Genomic DNA, 20,609 nt, shown 5'->3' with positions numbered 1-20,609 from the left:
CCCAATACCATGTGCCCTCATTTTGTTCACCAATCTCCTATGCGGGACTTTATCAAAGGCTTTCTCAAAGTCCAGGTACACTACATCCACTGGCTCTCCCTTATCCATCTTCATAGATGCATCCTCAAAAAATTCCAGAAGATTAGTCAAGCACGATTTCCCCCTTCGTAAATCCATGCTGACTCTGACCTATTCTGTTACTGCTATCCAAATGAGTCATAATTTCATCTTTTATAATTGACTCCAGCATCTTTCCCACCACTGACGTCAGGCTAACCGGTCTGTGATTTCCTGTTTTCTCTCTCCCTCCTTTCTTGAAAAGTGGTACAACATTTGCCACTCTCCAATCCGCAGGAACTGATCCTGAATCTATAGAAACTTGGAAAATAATTACCAACGCGTCCACAATTTCTAGAGCCACCTCCTTAAGTACCCTGGGATGCAGACCATCAGGTCCCGGGGGCCTATCAGCCTTCAGACCTAACAGTCTATCCAAAGCCATTTCCTGCCTAACATAAATACCCTCCAGTTCGTCCATTATGCTCGGTCCTTCAGCCACTACTGCATCTGGGAGATTGCTTGTGTCTTCCCTCGTGAGGGCAGATCCCAAGTACCTATTCAACTCATCTGTCATTTCCTTGTTCCCCATAATAAATTCACCCGTTTCTGACTTCAAGGGCCCAATTTTAGTCGTAACCATTTATTTTCTTTTGACATACCTAAAAAAGCTTTTACTATCCTCTTTCACATTTTTGGCCAGTTTTCCTTCACAGCTCATTTTTTCTCTCTGTATTGCCTTTTTAGTTATCCGCTGTTGCTCTTTAAAAGCTTCCCAGTCCTCCGGCTTCCTGCTCATCTTTGCTATGTTATACTTCTCTTTTATTTTTATACAGTCCTTAACTTCCCTCGTCAGCCACGGCTGCCCCCGCCTCCCCTTAGGATCTTTCTTCCTCTTTGGTATGAACTGATCCTGCGCCTTCTGCATTATGTCCAGAAATACCTGCCATTGTTGTTCCACTGCCACCCCTGCCAGGGTATTGTACCACTGAACTGTGGCCAGCTCCTCCCTCATAGCTCCATAGTTCCCTTTGTTCAACTGCAATACTGACACTTCCGATTCTCCCTTCTCCCTCTCAAACTGCAAACTAAAAAAAAACTTATGTTATGGTCACTACCTCCTAATGGCTCCTTTACTTTGAAGTCCCTGATCAAATCCGGCTCATTGCACAACACCACATCCAGAATTGTCTCCTCCCTGGTAGGCTCCAGTACAAGCTGTTCTAAGAATCCATCTCGGAGGCACTCCACAAACTCCCTTTCTTGGGGTCCAGTACCATCTTGATTCTCCCAGTCTACCCGCATGTTGAAATCTCCCATAACAACTGTAGTGATACCTTTGTGACAGGCCAATTTCAACTCTTGATTCAACCTGCACCCTACCTCCTGACTACTGTTTGAGTGCTGCCAAAGTTAATGTTTCAAGTCCAGTTGACTGAATTGGGGAAGCTTGTGCAAGACTTGAAATGTTAACTGTTTCTCTCCAGAAGCGCTACCAGACCTGATGACTTTCCCCAGCACAATGCTTTTGTTTCAAAGATAATACTGTTTATATCTCAGTAGTTATATTTTAACTGGTTAGTTCAAATAAAACGCCCAAGAATCACCAGCCATTGAAGAGGTTGGAGGGCTTGCAAGTAGCAGATATTACTTTTAAAAGGAAGGTGCAGCAAAAATTATTCACATTAGACGAACAGCTTGATTCACTCAGGTTCCACTTTTCTAACATTAAAAAGTAAAGTGGTCAGATTTACCAGACTCTGGGCTGTCTCTCAGAGATACACAAGTGGTTGTAGTTTAATCTGAGCATCACCTCACCAAAAAGGAAAGGGAAGAGGTTGAGAAGCAGAGTCAGAGTCATTCACAGTGACCTTAGCTGATGCAAAGATTGAACTCATGCTGTTGGCGTCAGCCTGCATCACATACCAGCCATCCAGCCAACTGTGCTAGCTGAACACTTTCAAATGGTGGTTGAATATTTTAAGACAACCCCATTTTATTGTGGCACTCAATTTTATTTGCACTATTCTAAAAAGAGTCAAATCTGAAGTAGGAGCCATAGCAGTAATGCTGCTACATGAGCATAGTACAAAAACCAAAGCACTGAAAAGAAAACTCAGATCTGGCAGCATCCGTATGGATGGAGAGAGTTAATAAGGAGTACAAGGACATTATGGAAACAAAGTTGGAGCATTTGCTATCTTTTATTTTGATTCAGTCATGTAAACAAGATCTTGCCAATTTAAAATAAAAGAAAGGAGAACTGCAGATGCTGTAAATCAAACAAAAACAAAAATTGCTGGAAAAGCTTAGCAGGTCTGCCAGAACCTGGGGAGAGGAATCAGAGTTAATGTTTTGGGTCAGATGGCCAGTCCTCAGAAGGGTTCTGAAGAAGGGTCACTGGACCCGTAACACGAACTCTGATTTCTCTCCACAGGTGCTGGCAGAACTGCTAAGCTTTTCCAGCAATTTTTGTTTTTGTTTCTTGCCACCCCAACTTTCAAGTTCCTTTAAATGCAGGACAAAAAAAGGACCTCGAAAAGGAACAGAGTAGGTGGGCAGTAATTAGATTTAAAGTAATGACTGATATAATTGCTTTCGGAAAAAAGTTGGAAACAGCTGAAATACCACACAGATGCACTATGATCAAGAGTTTGAGGAGATTGGTATGTCAACCTCAATAGGCAGAGTCACACAGGCTGCATCAGGACCTCTTTTGTTTAGGAGCTTCATAAAGGACATATGAAAGTGAGACAAAACAGTGATTAAGTATAACAATGAAAGTTAATGAAGGTGGCAAATCCCAAAGCTGAAAAGGCTAAACTTACTGGAGTATTTGAATATATGTGGGAAGTGGGCAAACAGGTCAGTGGGATAATTACAAATAAAAATGCGAAGTGCTTCATGTTGAGTTAGAAGACAAGAAAGATAATGTTCATGACATTAAAAAAGAGAGTCAGGATTAGTGAAAAATAAAAAATAAATTGAAGCTACTGAAACAAAGCTCAGATCATATTGAGTAAAGCAAAATTCAAATAATTGGGATACGAGGTAAATATTTAGCTGATAAACTAGGACAGATGTCATTTGGTAAAATCATTGGTATGACCACATTTGGAATACTGGATGTAATTCATGTAACCACAGTATAAAAATAGTGCAGAACTGGTGACCAAAGTGCTTGAGGGGTGGAGGGATCAGATCTTAAATCAGCAACTTATTCACAAAGGTTGCTGCTTTTAGAATTCTAAAGGGATTAGGTAACGCAAATCATGACAAAAGTTTTCCAATTAACTCCACAAAAACTGTGCAATTCAAATGAACGTTAGACGCAGACAATAGACAGTCTCTGAAGTTTTCTACCATTGGAGGTTTTTCCGACATGCGCAGGTCTGTTGAAGGCTACGTAAACAACTCTACCACTACATCACTATTAGGATGTTAAGAGAATTAATAAGAGGAAAGTTTATCTGGGAACTCTAATGTCGTGATCTCTAAACAACTGTGAACGTCCAGATTTAAAATAATTACTGGAAATTGGTACACAAATGATTTTGCCACCAGATATTCATGAAATATACAAGATAAATCTCGCACATCTGAACTGTCTCAACAATACAACAGACATACAAGCAGTCATTTGTTTGTGTACTAATTTCAATATTGCTGAGGGAAAAAGGAGGGAGTTTTGTTGAAGCAACTTCTCATTTATCAGGAAAATCTTCAGTATCAATTCAAAAAAAGGGGAAAACCAACACTTACAGTGCATAAAAAGTGTGTTAGTTAGCAAGTGCAGGGATATTGTGGAGAACGCAGCCATTAATGCTAATTGGCAATTAACAGCCAATTTTGCTTAAATTTTAAACTAGGTAGTTTGACTTAGACTCGTCTGGGTTTTGTCCCAAGAAATGAACCAGTGAATGCCTGTTGTCTATTTTGTTGAGGATATAAATAAATGCGGTAATGAAACAGGGTAGTGTCATCATGTACAATGACAGCTATTCTAATCATATCATTGCTGACTATATATCATGCAAACATGTGAAGGGTCTACAGACAGGCAGTCAGTTGGTCCTGAAAACTGTCCCGTCTTCCTCAGATGACAGAGAAGATATGTTAAAGGTTTGAGCAATGGGTGAAGCTAGCTGTTGTACTGCTAATGCATGAAAGTATAAAATGACATTCCACCTGTCACATAAAATGTGTGTGTGAGACATTCAAATCTCAGTGCCAGAGTGATGCTATGTTACGTAGGTGATACCATAGGCAAGTTTCTGGGGCATACCAAACAGCATAACCCTTTGGCCGTCACAGAAAGCAAGTTACTGGCTGTACCCAGCCAACCCACACTTGAGGGGAAAAAAAAAAACTTACAAGTAACCAACATTAGATTCAATTCTGCAATTGAACGACAATTTTTGAATAAATCCTGAGTGTGCAAAGCATTATACTAACAACCAAATTTAGAACTGACATTCTGACTTGTATTGCAATACATTTGTGCGCACTGGAAATTACAGTATTAATTAGACAGGATCCCATCCTTTGCAGACAAAATATGTGCGCATACTGTGCCTTTTTCAACACAATAAAAGTAGACAACAGCCATTAGCTGGTTCATTTTTCCAGTCAAATCAGATTCTATTTCTCTGGTTTAAAAATTTTAACAAAATCTTGCTGTTAACTGCCAGAATTAGTGGGCGCATTCTCCATGGAAACACACTTACAGACAGTTCATTTGCTAACCAATTAGTACTTACACTGCATGAGATGCGAGTTCTAGCTAAAATCAACTTGTTCAGGAGATGTTATGACATGTCTCTAGATCAGGTGGGATTTGAATCCAGGCCTCTTGGCCTAGAGGTAGGCTCACCACTACCGTGCCACAAGTACCCTCACTTCTTTCAGTGAAAAGATTAGCTTTCCTCTTAAAAAAGGTATACTTGTGCATTGCCCTGATGAGTACAAGACAAAAGGCGACATTTCTTCGCAGTAGGCAATAAAGTAGGGCTTAACCAACCAAAGGCAAGACTTCCTGCAAACGGAACAGAGTTTATCCATTTATTGGCAAATTTACACAAACATGCATCATTAGTGAATTGGAGACCGCTCATTTTGCAGTGAAAGAGGCAAGGAATGCATTGTCAAGTTGGAAACAGGAAAGGTCAATATTCTCACTATTGATTTACCCATGGCGAAGACAACTAAACGTCAAACTGCCCAATTATATTTGAACCTTGATATTCCATGTTATGAACTCCAAAATAAGTTAAACAACGGGGATTATTTAATTTTAAAAATGCATAAAATTTTGAATCACTGTACAAGTTAGATAGACTCTACAAAAATCCAGCAAAACGCTTACCAGATCCCTCAATTTCTGTTCATTTGAGGGCAATGGCACAAGAAAGATGTAGAAGAACCAGAGCAAAGACCACATGGAATGGAGGCCATTCAGCTCCTCAAGCTTGCCCCACCATTTAATAGGATCACGGCTGAACCCACACTCCTCATATCTACTTTTCTGACTTTTTCCCCTAGAACCCTTGATTTCCCAACAGATCAGCCTGAAATATAGACAAGCATTATGCCCCACATTTCTCTGTGACAAGGAGTTCCAAAGATACTTAACCCTCAGAAGAAATTCCTCCTCACCTCAATCTTTATCCTGAGACTATGCCTTCTAGTCCAAGTCCTGCCCATGAAGGGAGAATATCTATCCTGTCAAGCCCCTGATGAATCCTATAATGTTTCAATGAGATCATCTCATTTTCCTAAAAGTACAGTCCCAACCTGTTCGGCCTTTGCTCCTATAAAGCAATTTCTCCGTGCCAGGGATCATCCGAGTAAACCTTCTTACAGCTGTCTCCAAGTTATATTTTCCTAAATAAGGCGACCAAAACTCTTCACATGAAGAAGAATGGTTTTACAGAGTTGGCGTAATCTGAAAACGTACAGCTGGAGAAGCAACTTCAACACAATCTCAGATTGAAAAATGGGGAAAAAAATGCAAAGCCTGAAAGCTTTCGCTAAAAGGAAGAGTCAGTACAGGAATGACAGACTGAATAGCCTCTCTGTGCTGCAAAGTCCATAAAAGTCTGATTTCGTTTATTTTTAAAAATCAATTTAACAGCATACAATCGCATCAAATCCTTTTTTGGTATTTTGGGCCTATAAATAGCAAACTGTAATTTATGTGTCAAGGTGCCATTCTGGGAAAGTGTCAAAATTCATAAAAAATAGGTTACTGCACACATGGAAGTTAGTTTTTCTTAACACTTAAATGATGCTCCAAAAGAAAAAAACTCAACAAAACTATTTAAAAAGATGGTAAATCATGCACCATTTTATTAAATATTTCTGTTCAGCATAACTAAGTTGGCAGCAAAGGCTGAAAAGTTAAATAAAGCCATAAAATTATAGTTCCATAAGGGCCTGCCCCTCTGTTTCACTTTGTGCTTCATTGGGTCTTGGCTCTGTATTGAGCATGCCTTACCTCCCACAGACTCTGTTCGAGTGTGTGTAAGAGATAACAAGGTGTAGAGCTGAATGAACACAGCAGGCCAAGCAGCAGAGGCCTACGTTTCAGGTCTGGACCCTTCTTCAGAAAGTTTTCTACAGCTGGTTATCCCAAGATTCTCCAGCATCTGCAGTTCCTGCTTTCTCTGAGAGAGGTAAACCACTTAAGTGATGCCAGAGCTGAACAGTAGTCGCATGATTCTACTTTACATGACAGCCTTTATTTCACCAGAACAATTTTTAATTTGGTTTGGTTTGCTACACACTATTAGCTATAACGGAGCGACAATCAGGTGTAACACGATGTGGTTTCTGTCCAAATTTTATGTTCATCCCCTCTGAAACCTAATATTTTTAAATAGGTCACGTATAGAAAGGCAACGGTGCTATTTTAAACTAGATTCACGTCATAAAAGGTTTCCTGCACCATCTGCATTTTATGGATTACAGTACACTTAAATGCTAACATGGATACACTAACTGCGCTGGCTCTCATGAGAATAACTACTTCAAAACAAAAACTAGTAAAAAAAGTTAGATGTCCAGGGAAAAAATACTGATACTTCAAATACAGAAAAATGGAAAATCATGAAGAATGTGCTTACAGGATACCATGTTCCACAGAACTAACTCAACCACATTATTAAACTGCATATTTCACTTGACAGTTGCAGGATGCACAATCATGCAGACTTGAACTACGCTGTCCAATTTACACAAATGTGAAAATCAAGAGAAGACACTAGTCATGTTTAAAATCTGACTGGTCAAGAACAAGAGAGGCAATTTTCACGAGATTTTCTTCAGCCACATTTTCAATTTTGTTTCAGGTTAGCAATCAACAGTTGTTCTTAAATATTTTATTTTTCTACCAGAACAGAATTTACACAGAACCCTGAAAAGAAAACTTGTTAATTTGTCACAGTGTTCCCCTTTTCCTATGGCTAGCTCACCTTAGCTGGAATGATTCCAATTTCTTTTCCTGCCAGCGCACAAATTTAAGAAGTCATTTGCCTCAAAATGGCATAAAACTATTGTGAAGGCAATGGGACGAAAACGAAATGCTCACCAAATAACTGTTACTACTGTTGGAGTGGTGTGCGACATGCCCGTGAGTTAAATTTTGGGGCCATTACAGTTTCTAATTTTATATTGATGACTGGAATTCAGAAACTTAATGCAAACTAACATGCGGAACCAAAAGATTTTGTTATAAATTTTAGCATTGGGATAAATATTTATGATTAGTACAGCAGAAAATTCAGTAGTACTTGATAGAACAATGCCACTTTAGAAAAAAAACAAATTGCTCCATAAAACTGTGTTTAAAATTCTTAGAGAAGAAACTGACAGGGCTCCTTAAATCTTAGTAAAACTTCAGCCTCAACATGTACATCCAATGCACAACAGCATCCACTACATACACATCAAGTAAACAAACAGAAGATAGATCATGCCAATCAAAAATCTCGCACTGAAGGAAATACAAATAACAACCACACAACTGATCTTGTACATACATCTTTAAATTAAGAACAGATGATTGGAGATGAGCATCATTTGCCATTTACAGCAATTTTTAAAAAATGGTGTCTCAAATGACCTGTGTCATGTGTACAAAAGACAGTTTAAAGGGTATGGCCAAGATAAATACAAATTACATAATTATTAGGGATTCAACAGTACAAACCACAGGCTCAAAAGCAGCGATAAAGAGTCATTGCCGCACGTAATGAAATGGACTTTCAGGTATTGTACAGAAAAAAACCTGACATTTAAAGCAGTAATTAAACTTGACTTAATAAAATGAGACAGAGGTCTGTCTAGATGCTCCAATCAAGATTAAAATCATTAATCTTATTTGTTAAAGCATTATCACTGGTCTTAAGATAGATGTAGCCAGAAATACATACAGATCACTCAATGTGATAAAAAGACTGATTTAGAAGAAATATTGCGGAAAATTTATTAGGATGCCTGCCTTCACAACAGAATTTCTACACCACTTCTCAAGTGAAGAAAGGCATGGAACAGGAAAGAAACATGATTCTGATTGAAATGATCTCACCCAAAGAAAGCAAAATATACTCATACTGTAATATTTCAACATGCCGTGTAGTCAAGTGCTAGAGCTGTTTGTTGTTCAATGAAGTGTATGTGGTTGATCCTCAAGATAAAAAGGAGAAAAAGGCCTAAGCATTCAAATGATGCATTGCAGTGACAGAAACCTAGGACAGGCAAACAAAAATCAAAAGAAATCTGAAGTTACATTGCAATGGCAGGATAATGAGTTGCAAACAAAAGAACCCCACAGAATGTCTCAGTTTAATACATGAATTAATTTTGCAGTGTAAGCACTGTTAGAATACAGGGAAAATAACACTTAACTTGCACACAATCTCCAAAAAAAATGCTGGGATCATGAGCAGAATGTGTATTTTGTTTTGAGATGTTAATTGAGACATACCAGAGAGTTATACCCCTGCTCTTCTCAAATAAGATAGACTGCCATACACACAAGATGGCAGGAGTGCATTTCTTCTGAAGAAATTATTTCATGCCAAAGTGCAAATCGGAGTATCAACTTGTCTTGTCTTTTCAACGAAAACGTGAAGTGATGAACTGGCCTCATTCTGATTGAGCATTTCAACCCAGTAAAGTGTTTTCTCTCAACTTCTACAGAGCTATGAAGAATTTTCTCTTCATTGATGGGACGTGGGTGTCATTGGCTGACCCACATTCATTGCTCATCCTCAATTACCCTTGAGAATGTGGTGGTGAGCTGCTGCCTTGAACAGCTGCAGTCCACTTGCTCCAAGTTGACCTATAATGCCCCGACGTAGGGTATTCAAGGAGCCTTGGCTACTATACAATTTTCATTTAAATTGAGAGAAAAGGAAACTCCATTTTCCCTGCTTCACCCACACGCATTTCCATATTCTTTTCAAGTGTGGTTACTGACTGCGTTGACGATACTCACTTGACAATTTTACAGCAGGGAGTCACTGAAAGACAGAAAATCTACTGGGATAACAAATGGTGAAGCTGGATGGACACAGCAGGCCAAGCAGCATCTCAAGAGCACAAAAGATGACGTTTCAGGCCTTGACCCTTCATCAGAGAGGGGGATGGGGAGAGGGTTCTGAAATAAATAGGGGGGGTGGGGGAGAAGGCGGGCCAAAGATGGATAGAAGATAGCTGGAGAGGAGAGTATAGGTGGGAAGGTAGGGAAGGGATAGGTCAGTCCAGGGAGGACGGACAGCTCAAGGAGGCGGGAGGAGGTTAGAAGGTGAGGAGGTGGTATATGGAAGTGCGGCTAGAGGTGGGAGGAGGGGGTAGGTGAGAGGAAGAACTGGTTAGGGAGGCGGGGGCAAGCTGGTTTTGGGATGCAGTGGGGGGGGGGGGGGGGGAAAGAGATTTTGAAGCTTGTGAAGTCCACATTGATGCCATTGGGGTGCAGGGTTCCCAAGCGGAAAGTGAGTTGCTGTTCCTGCAACCTGGGGTGGCATCATTGTGGCACTGCAGGAGGCCCATGATGGACATGTCGTCTAAGGAATGGGAGGGGGAGTTAAAATGGTTCATGACTGGGAGGTGCAGTTGTTTATTGTGAACTGAGTGTAGGTGTTCTGCAAAGCAGTCCCCTAGCCTGCGCTTGGTTTTCCCAATGTAGAGGTAGCCACACTGGGTACAGTGGATGCAGTATACCACATTGGCAGATGACAAAGTGTGGAGCTGGATGAACACAGCAGGCCAAGCAGCATCTCAGGAGCACAAAAGCTGACGTTTTAGGCCTAGACCCTTCATCAGAGAGGGGGATGGGGAGAGGGAACTGGAATAAATAGGGAGAGGGGGGGAGGCGGACCGAAGATGGAAAGAAAAGAAGATAGGTAGAGAGGAGAGTATAGGTCAGGAGGTAGGGAGGGGATAGGTCAGTCCAGGGAAGACGGACAGGTCAAGGAGGCGGGATGAGGTGGTAGGTAGGAAATGGAGGTGCGGCTTGAGGTGGGAGGAAGGGATGGGTGAGAGGAAGAACAGGTTAGGAAAGTGGAGACAGGCTGGGCTGGTTTTGGGATGCAAGTAGGGGGGAGGGGAGGAGCTGGGCTGGTTTTGGGATGCAGTGGGGGAAAGGGGAGATTTTGAAGCTTGTGAAGTCCACATTGATACCATTGGGCTGCAGGGTTCCCAAGCGGAATATGAGTTGCTGTTCCTGCAACCATCGGGTGGCATCATTGTGGCACCGCAGGAGGCCCATGATGGACAAGTCGTCTGAGGAATGGGAGGGGGAGCTGAAATGGTTCACGACTGGGAGGTGCAGTTGTCTGTTGCGAACCGAGCAGAGGTGTTCTGCAAAGCGGTCCCCAAGCCTCCGCTTGGTTTCCCCGATGTCGAGGAAGCCACACCAGGTACAATGGATACAATATATGAAATTAGCACATGTGCAGGTGAACATCTGCTTGATAGGGAAGGTCATCCTGGGGCCTGGGATAGGAGTGAGGGAGGAAGTGTGGGGGCAAGTGTAGTGCTTCCTGCGGTTGCAGGGGAAGGTGTCGGGTGTGGTGGGGTTGGAGGGGACTGTGGAGCAGACAAGGGAATCACGGAGAGAGTGGTCTCTCCGGATGGCAAGCAAGGATGGAGATGGACAATTGCCCTAGGTGGTGGGATCGGATTGTAGATGGCAGAAGTGTCGGAAGATAATACATTGTATCCAGAGGTTGGTGGGGTGGTATGTGAGAACGAGGGGGATCCTCTGGGGGCGGTTGGTGCGGGAGCAGGGTGTGAGGGATGTGTTGCGGGAAACGGTTTTTTTGTATAGAAATGTGGGGGCCAACTGACTGATTGCAAATGCTACTCTAGAGATAAAATTGGCTTGATATTGACCAATTTGAACTGGGAACATTTCTGGTACATGAGTCAGCTCTGTAAAGACTTTCTTACCTGCGCTTTCAAAAAACTGCTTTTAAGTGTTTTCTTTACATAAAATGCAGGGAAGCACATTTCTCATGGACCATTTTGTGAACTGTATAAATCCTGCCTTGAAGATGCTTGTTTTTCATTGAATCTCCACTGGCATCTTGACTATTACAAGTTATAGAACATAGGACATAGAACGGTACAGCACAGAACAGGCCCTTCAGCCCACAATGTTGTGCCGACCATTGATCCTCATGTATGCACCCTCAAATTTCTGTGACCATATACATGTCCAGCAGTCTCTTAAATGACCTTGCTTCCACAACTGCTGCTGGCAACGCATTCCACGCTCTCACAACTCTCTGCGTAAAGAACCTGCCTCTGACATCCCCTCTATACTTTCCACCAACCAGCTTAAAACTATGAGTCTTAGTTAATATAAAGGGGAAAAATACTCCATCTACTCTGTGGGCTTTCACAGCTTCTGTCTGGTATCTTGAATTTCTCTTTTTAAGGCATTCCACTGGACTTGCCAAATAAACAGTGGCTCCAAGAACAGATCAGAGGCAAGGAAGACTGTGGCAAGTAACTCCACATCTGTCTTCCCATCTCTCCCTTGTCCATCTACAAGGCACAAGTCAGAAACGTGATGGAATACTCCCCACTTTCCTGGATAGGCGCCGCTCAGGTACAATCAGAAAGCTTGACACCATCCAGGACAAAGTAGCCCATTTCACTTGCACTAAATCAATAAGCATCTACTCCCTCTACCTGCGAGGCTCATGAGGCAACCACGTATACTGCAGAGATTCTTCAGAGATCCTCAGAGGGCACCTTTCAAACCCATGGCCACTTCCATCTAGAAGGACAAGGACAGCAGACACAGATAACACCACCACCTGCAAGTTTCCCTTCAAGCTACTCAACATCCTGACAAGGAAATATAAAATTGCCATTCCTTCAGTGTTGCTGAGTCAGAATCATAGAATAACCTACCTCAGGGCATTGTGGGTCATCTTGCAGCAGGTGAGCTGCAGTCGTTCAAGGCAACAGCTTACCACCACATTCTCAAGGGTAATTAGAGTTGAGCAATGAATGTGGGTCAGCCACTAACATCCACATTCCAACAATGAAGAAAAAATTCTTCACAGATCTGTAGAAGTTGAGAGAAACATTTTACTGGGCTGAAATGCTCAATTAAAATGAGGCCAGTTCATCACTTCGCTTTCTCGTTGAAAAGACAAGTTGAAACTCTGATTTGTACGTTGGCATAAGATAAATTTCTTCAGAAGAAATGCACTCCATCTGCCATCTTGCATGTATGACAATCCATCGTTTTATTTGAGAAGAGCAGAGGTGTAATTCTCTGGTGTGTCTCAATTAACACCTCAAAACAAGGTACATTTTCTGGTCATGATCCGTTTTTGCTCAAAACAGGATTAAACCAAAACATTACTAATAATCAGTAGGCAGTACAAAAGCTTGGAGTACTGTTAAAGAAAATCTAGCAAAAGCTTTTCATCTTGCACTCAGAACATCAATTGAAGGGGAAAACCAACATTTCTGGAACGTGAGAGGAGAGTGCAATTTGGTTGGCAAGTGGGGCTTGGTAGACATTTTGCCATAGAAAATGCTTCGATTAATCTCGAACAACAGTAAATAGAAGGGGTTTAAGTTTTAAGGCAGGGAGGTCAACTCTGTTGGGTCAAGACATTGCCCTGAGAAATGAACCAAATGACTGTCATCAATTTTAAGTTGAAACAGGTACTGTGCAAGAACATAGTCTATGCGTCAAGGCAAAAACAAAAATGGTCCTATATGCTAATAAATACAGCTTCTGGTACAGACAACTTTAGGAATACCACAGACCTCAATGTATGGCACACTCATGAGTATATATTTCTTGCCAACCGAGCTATGTTTTTCTCTCATACGGTGAAAATTTTGTCTTTAGTTTGGAATCTGTATTCCTGAATGGTACAAGATGATCCAGTTACTAACTCTGATTTTAAAAATCAATGTACAAGGAATTTCACTGCAACCATTTATAAGGCTTCAGGTCTGCTGAAAGTATGCCTCCAGTAACATAACATGTAAACTTCACCTCAATTTGAGTAAATCAAAAGAAACAGACGAAAGAATGTACGAAAAAAAACAGGAAAGCCACCCTAATAATGGGCTGCGTAAATCAATAACACAGCTACGTAGTGCAAGCATGTGGAGCTGGCTTTCCCAGTAAACTAAAACACAAACATTGCCAAACAACAAAATACAAAAATGCTACATCCAAACTATAAATCATGTGCAAACAAACAAACATCAAAAATTGGGGTTTTATTAAGGAGTATACATCTCACTCCCTTAGATAGTTGAAAGTTACTTAGAAATAAGTATGTTGATAGGTGTTTCAACTCTGAAGACTTGCTCCTGTGTAGCTTGAGAGGCACCAGCACACAGGGAACATGGGACAGGACAAGGAGGGGAGGCCTTTATGAACTATTCACAGCTGGTACAGCAATCTAATTATATACTTTCAAGGTCAATCTGCACCAGCAGTTAGCCATTTAGTGAACTCCACAAGAACAATCTAACCTTTTGGGAATCTTGTAGTTTTGTGGCAGTATCTTGACATTTGGGTCAGAAAACGTCTGGGTTCAAGTCCCACCTACTCCACAAGTAGGTCACAACACATCCGACCAGGTTCATTGAAAATACCTAGCCTTTTATTTTATGTACCTCAAAATCAAAAACTCTAAAACATCTAATACATCTTCGAAAGTAGACCTTTTTAAAAAAAACACTAAAAACTGCGTTTTTAAAATGGAGAAGCAGTATTTTGGTCTGTCATCCCTGCCAAACCTTTTGCATAGCCTGTGTGTATCACCCACTTGGAGACCACCAAAACTAGTCACAGTATTCTAAATGCAGTCTAATCAAGACTGCACAGAACAAAATGAAGCACCGTTTTATATTCAATGGTCTTATTAACATAACCCAACATCTTATTTACTTTGGCCACAATTTCTGGGCATCAGTTGTAAACCTTTAAAGAATTATGAATGACAACACTAAGATACTTTCCTCCTTGCCGAATAATCTCAGTTTCATTCCATGTGCTTAAGTGTTGCATCTGATCCAATGCAAAAAAGTGCACTTATCCAGGTAATATTTTCTTTACTAGTTTGAAAATTTTCCAGTATATATAAATTTGGTTAAGATTGGTTCTACACAAAACAACATTTCAAATGTGAATGTACAGAAGATCCATCCTACCTCCTTCCAACCACTCCATCGAGGTAATTTACAGAACATGAATTTGAAGCATATCACAAGCAACCGACATCAACGACTAAGTACAATGGATCGATTCCACAACAATGTCACAATCAGTTTGATGCAAAATCAGAAACAGCAATTCAAACTCAAATTACACAGATGGAAGTATTTTACAATGAAGTACACCAGAGTGGTTAGTTATTTTGAACCTTGCAGGCATAGTACAAACTAACCACTAACATTCATATGTTTATCTAGAAATATAATCCTGCATGCATGTGTTTTGATTAGGTAGGCATAAATCAAAGTGGGCACCAAGCTAGCAATTTTTCTGAGGAGAACGGCAAATAAAACATTTTATGCTTGCACACACAGTTAACAGAAATATGGTCTCTTCCTGACAATGAGAGTATTTAATGTTCGTCTCTAATTACCCAAGTTGGTGATGACTTTCACCACTTCAGTCCACGTGACAGATCCACGCAATGTTGTTAGGTACAGAAATTCAGGATTTGACACAGTGACAAAGAAACAGTGATAGATTGCCCAAGTTAATATGGTGACATGCTTGTGGTGGTACCTGCTGGTGTGATGTAGGCAGTAGAGGTCACAGATTTGGAGGGTGCTTTAAAACACTTTGGCAGTTTGCTGCAGTACGCCTTGCAGATAGTAAATACTGTAATGCAAGGGAGTAAAAGTTTAAAAAGGTGGCAATTGGGGTGCCAAACAAAACGCTTTGTTTCTGGATGGTGTCAAGGTTTGCATTATATCTTGGAGTTGCATTCATCCAGACTGTCTTCCACCACACAATTCGCACGTTGTAGATGGTGGATAGTCTTTGAAAGTTAAAAGAAAGCATTCCCAGCCTCTAAGAAGTTCTCATAGCCACGGTATTTAGATTTGTGATACAGCCATGCTTATAGTTGCCACCAGGATGTTAAAGTCAGTGAGCAAAAAGGAAGGTAACCAGATTCCCTCATATTCAAAATGGTTATTTCTAGCACACCCCGGACACAAACACTTGCAGCATAGTACCCCAAGCCAGATTATAGAATCACAGAATTTTACAGTACAGAAGGAGACCTTCACCCCTTCTTGTCTGTATCCGCTCCTAAAAGACCTACCCAGCTAGTCCAACTCTTCACAGCCCTCGAACTTCAAGAGTTTCAAACATGTGTTTGCAAATTTGTGTGCTCGCTCTGATCCCTCAATTTTGATACCATGCCTCTTTTTAATCAATTCTCTTGCAATGCTTGGTTCCTTGTTAAATGCGTTTTCATGTTTAGGTTGATCATGACAGGTTCTTCCATTATCAGGAGCAAGTGGTGAGGCATTTATATTGTATTCCTGGGAAGAGTCCTGCCACAAATGAGTTTAGATCAAAGCAACCACTTTGGGAGTCTGGAGGGAGGAGGATAACTTCATGGTGGGCATCCCTAGAAGTGCCTTTACAGTGGGGTTATAACTCAGATAGTAAGAACACATTGGCAGTTCTTACTCTCTGCTTTGGAAGTCTGGTATCAGGTTTATGCACATGTCCCACCTGGTTAAGTTGGTTTTAAGTAACTAGTATCTCAAAGCTGGGAAAGGAGGCCTACAAGAAGATACTACAATCAGGCTGCTTTTCTTCTGACCAAATTGGAAGATCTACTGAAGGGACTGTTGATCACACTTCTCAAGCACTTTCTCGTGCTTGTGGCAGGTCTCAAATCTCTGCAGCATATAGCAACTCGGGAATCACTACTCACCCAAGCACGTCTATTTGATCAGAGGGTCAGAGTCGACTTTCTACTTTGATTATTTTGCTGATTTGGGTGATAGCATTTCATGCTGTATGCAGCTAAGGGCACAGTGAATACTAAGCATATGCAAAGATCTGATAAGATCATAAAACATAGGAGAAGTCAGCCAATTTAGCCCATCAAATCTGCTCTGCCTTTAATAAAATAGTGGTAAACCTGAATATCTTCAACTCATTTTCATGCTTTTTTACCATAGCCCACAATTCCTTCAGAGATTCAAAATCTGTCAGCCTTGAATATACTAAGTGGCCCAATTCCTACAATTCCCTGCAGTAAAGAATTTCACAGATTCATGACCCTCTGGCAGAAGAAATCCCTTAGCTTTCTTAAATTAGGGTGACCCGTTGAGAGTTTGAGCTTTGGGTCCTAGACATACCACAAGGAGATGTTGGAACTGGCAAGTTATCGATGAAGCAGTCGGTTGGGCCTAGGGAAACACTGAATAATTCCTGCAGCAATACTCTAGGGCCAAGACAATTGGTCTCACACAAGCACGTTAACATTGACAACAAGTATGGAGCTGGAGGAGCACAGCAGGTCAGGCAGCATCGGGGGAACAGGAAAGTTGACATAGAGTTGGGAGCCTTCTTCAGAAATGGGTCCTGACCTGAAACTTCGACATTCCTGTTCCTCCAGTGCTGCCTGACCTGCTGTGTTCCTCCAGCTCCAAACCATGTTGTCTCTGACTCCAGCATCTGCAGGTCTTGCTATCTCCAAGTACATGACTTTGTATGGGGCAGGACACCAGGTACTGGAGAGGGGTCAAGATTCGTATTGACTTTCAACTGCTTTTATGATTGTCAATCATTTCTTTCAGCACGTGTGGTATCACTATCACATTAACTCTGGAATTCAGTTTTTTTGTGTGCTGATCTATAAGATTTGAAGCCTCATGAGTCTGACTGGATACTGAATTTAGCTTCAGTACCTGGCTTTAACTATCCTGTTCTTTTGTGAAGAGGATATACCTGGGTAATTTCTACTGCAGGTAGAAGATGGCATAGTAGCTGAATTGACATAGTACGGCATAGCATTGCTGGAGCGAGAATGTATTTTTGGCACTCTGGCTAGCAACGTTTTTGCTGCATCAGCACACTTCACCGTTTCTTGATTTCACGCTGGGGTCTCGGGAAGGCAAGAGAGAGCAACCGTTCAGCAGTTTGGCTAAAGAGAAGTCAAAATACATCAGCCTAATCTTTTGCTGAGCTCCACCATCATTAATGATGAGGATGTTGCGCAGCATCCTCCCCTTAGTTATTGAATTATCCACTATTCAAGCCCAGGAGGTGGTGTCTGTACAGTTCTGATCTGATCTGTTGGTTGCAGGATTGCTTAGTTCTGTCAATAGTATGCTAATTCCACCACGTCACTCACACTTAACCCTTGTTATTACCTCACCAGGTTGATGTATTTTTTGGAAAAACTATCCCTGAAGTACCTCCTTTGCATCTACATTCCAGAACTGACTACAGAAATGATTTTTCAAACATGCTTATGCCTTCTTCCAAATCAAAGTTAATTATTTAGCAGTTAACAGTAACACATTTAGCAGTGCAATAGCATTTAAGCATAACATTACAAAACTGGATTACTTCAAATTCCACTGACAAGTGATATCCAAGTAACTAACTCAAAATCAATTTTTCACCGTAGTACAAAAACAGCTAAAAATGCTCTCCTCAGGCAGCCCAATGATTAGATCAGATTAGCTTAGTTTCCCTACAGTGTGGAAACAGGCCCTTTGGTCCAACTAGTCCACACTGCCCTTGAAGCATCCCACCCAGACCCATCCCCCTATAACCCACACACCCTTGAACACTATGGGAAATTTAGCACGGCCGATCCACCTAGCCTGCACATCTTTGGACTGTGGGAGGAAACCGGAGCACCAGGAAGAAGCCCACACAGACAGAGGGAGAACGTGCAGAGTTTGCACAGACAGTTACCCGAGGCTGGAATCGAAAGTGGGTCCTGATTTTTGGAGAAAATCCATGATTGCATTCTTGACCACTTTTCACAGTTCAAGTGGATATATCAAAACGGATGCATTTTTTTTCCCCCCCGTTTTAATGAAAGCTCGATAACATTGCTTCCCCAGCACAACACACTGCTGCAAGAAGAATCTGGATAAAACAGGCTCCTCTTGGATTCAGCTTATTCATAACATGTTCTTTTATGACATTCCTACAAAGCACCTTGGAACATAAAGGTACTATAGAAGTTCTGATTCTAATAAAAAAAATCAAAGTCCACTGCCATCAGATCTGATTCCAAAAGCTCAAGTAAAAATTTAAGAGGGCTCATGTGTGTAAAAAAACTAAAAAAAAAGGCTAATTTGACTGCCTACATGCTTAACAACTGTCAACAATTAGGATCATAGAATCTTAAGGAGGTGATTGCGTCCATCCTGCCTGTCAGGTCTTTGAAAGAGCTATCCAAATCAGTCCCAGTCCCAGTCCCGTTCCCCTTCCCAGCAATTGCCTCTCCTGCCAACATTTACCCAAAATTGAATTCAATGCATTTTTCCAAAGCAAAGGTATTAAAAGGATATGGAAAAGAGCCACCTGCTTTACAGCGAGATTTGCTGTGACCTCACTCAATGGCATAAAAAGCTTGAATGGCCAAAAGACCCCAAGATGTAGTTGAAGGTGGCTTCAGCCAATCAATTCTGCTCCATCATTTAATGATATCAAAGCTAATCTGATCATGTTCAAACCTCCTTTCCTACCTTCTACTCTGTACTCTTTACACCAGCTCCACCCTACATGCCGCACCACCCCCCCAACCCCCAACCCCACACCATCCTAAACCCCAACACCCTTAATTATTTAAAGATCTTAGCCAGGAGTAGTCTTACTGACCAGCATTCCCTCTAATTTTCTTACCAGCTGCATGTGCCTCCAAGGCTTGTGCCCAGCAGCAAAATACAGAATTGGAAGTCAATGCTAAGATCAGCATACTGACACCTGAATCCAGGCACAAAGCATACTCAGCCAAGCAGGTTAGAAGCTATACTGTAAAATGAGCCAGTGTCAGTTCTCTATGGTCAAGAATTCCACATACTCACCACCAACTCACCACTGTCTGAAAAGGTTCATCCTAATCTCTGTTTTAAACGTATGACTGTTTATTGTGACATTACAGCCTACATTCTCCCACAAGGATAAACAATTTTTCTGCATCTACCCTGTCAAATACCGAAGAATCTTCTATGCTCCGATAAGATCACCGATCATTCTCTACATTCCATTGAGTAAGTTGGCCTGTGCACAATCACTCTCCACGGGACAGTCCCTCCACACCTGGAATCAGCCTAGTGAACTTGAACTGGACTGCCTCCAATGCCAGTAAATCTTCCATCACATAAAAAGGAGCCCAAAACCATTCATTGTATTGGAGCTGTGGTTTATTTAGTGCATTGCGTAGTTCTAGCAATTACTCCATACTTTATATTCCTTTGACTTCAAAATAAGGATAAATAATCTATTTGCCTCCCCTACTAACCACTGAATTTGGGTGCTAGACTGTTCGCGGCGAATGGACGAGGCACAGTCCCAAAAGGCTCTGTGCCACGGCCTTCTGCAGTCTTCCTCCACCCAAACAATATTCAGCTTCTCTATTCTTCCTATCAAATTGCAGAACCTCACATTACTCCCACATTATATTCCCCTGCATACTTGCTTAACATGTCCATATCCCTCCTCAGTTTGTTGTCCTAAACACTTGTCTTTCTATTTTTATGTTATGTTATCTACGAACTTGGCTACAGGACATTTACTTTCCTTATTAATTAATATTGTAAAGGATTATGGCTCCAGCACAAATCCTTGGTGCACACCATGAATTATAGGTTGCCAATCCAAAAATGCCCCCTTATCCCAACTCCGTCTTTGGCTAGTTAATTCTTGACCCACGCTAATACATTATTTCTAACACAATGAGGTCTTACATTTAATTAATGTCATGTGGTGCCTTCTGAAAATCAAGTTATTTTAGACGTACTAACTCTCTTATCTCCTCTGCCTGTTAACTCAGGAGAATTCT

At 41.3% G+C, this 20,609-nt stretch overlaps 1 protein-coding gene across 5 annotated transcripts in view; it reads right to left on the bottom strand.

Annotated features, from left to right (window-relative positions):
- The window catches only part of jade3 (jade family PHD finger 3), a 58,896-nt gene that overhangs the window by 32,119 nt on the left and 6,168 nt on the right, over positions 1-20,609 (bottom strand). The gene's annotated exons all lie outside the window — the stretch shown is intronic.

This window comes from Stegostoma tigrinum, chromosome 6 (assembly GCF_030684315.1).
Source record: "Stegostoma tigrinum isolate sSteTig4 chromosome 6, sSteTig4.hap1, whole genome shotgun sequence".
In the NCBI taxonomy this organism is placed as follows: domain Eukaryota; kingdom Metazoa; phylum Chordata; class Chondrichthyes; order Orectolobiformes; family Stegostomatidae; genus Stegostoma; species Stegostoma tigrinum.
The sequence above is the reverse complement of the archived record's forward strand: the minus strand, read 5'-3'. Positions and strand labels throughout refer to the sequence as shown.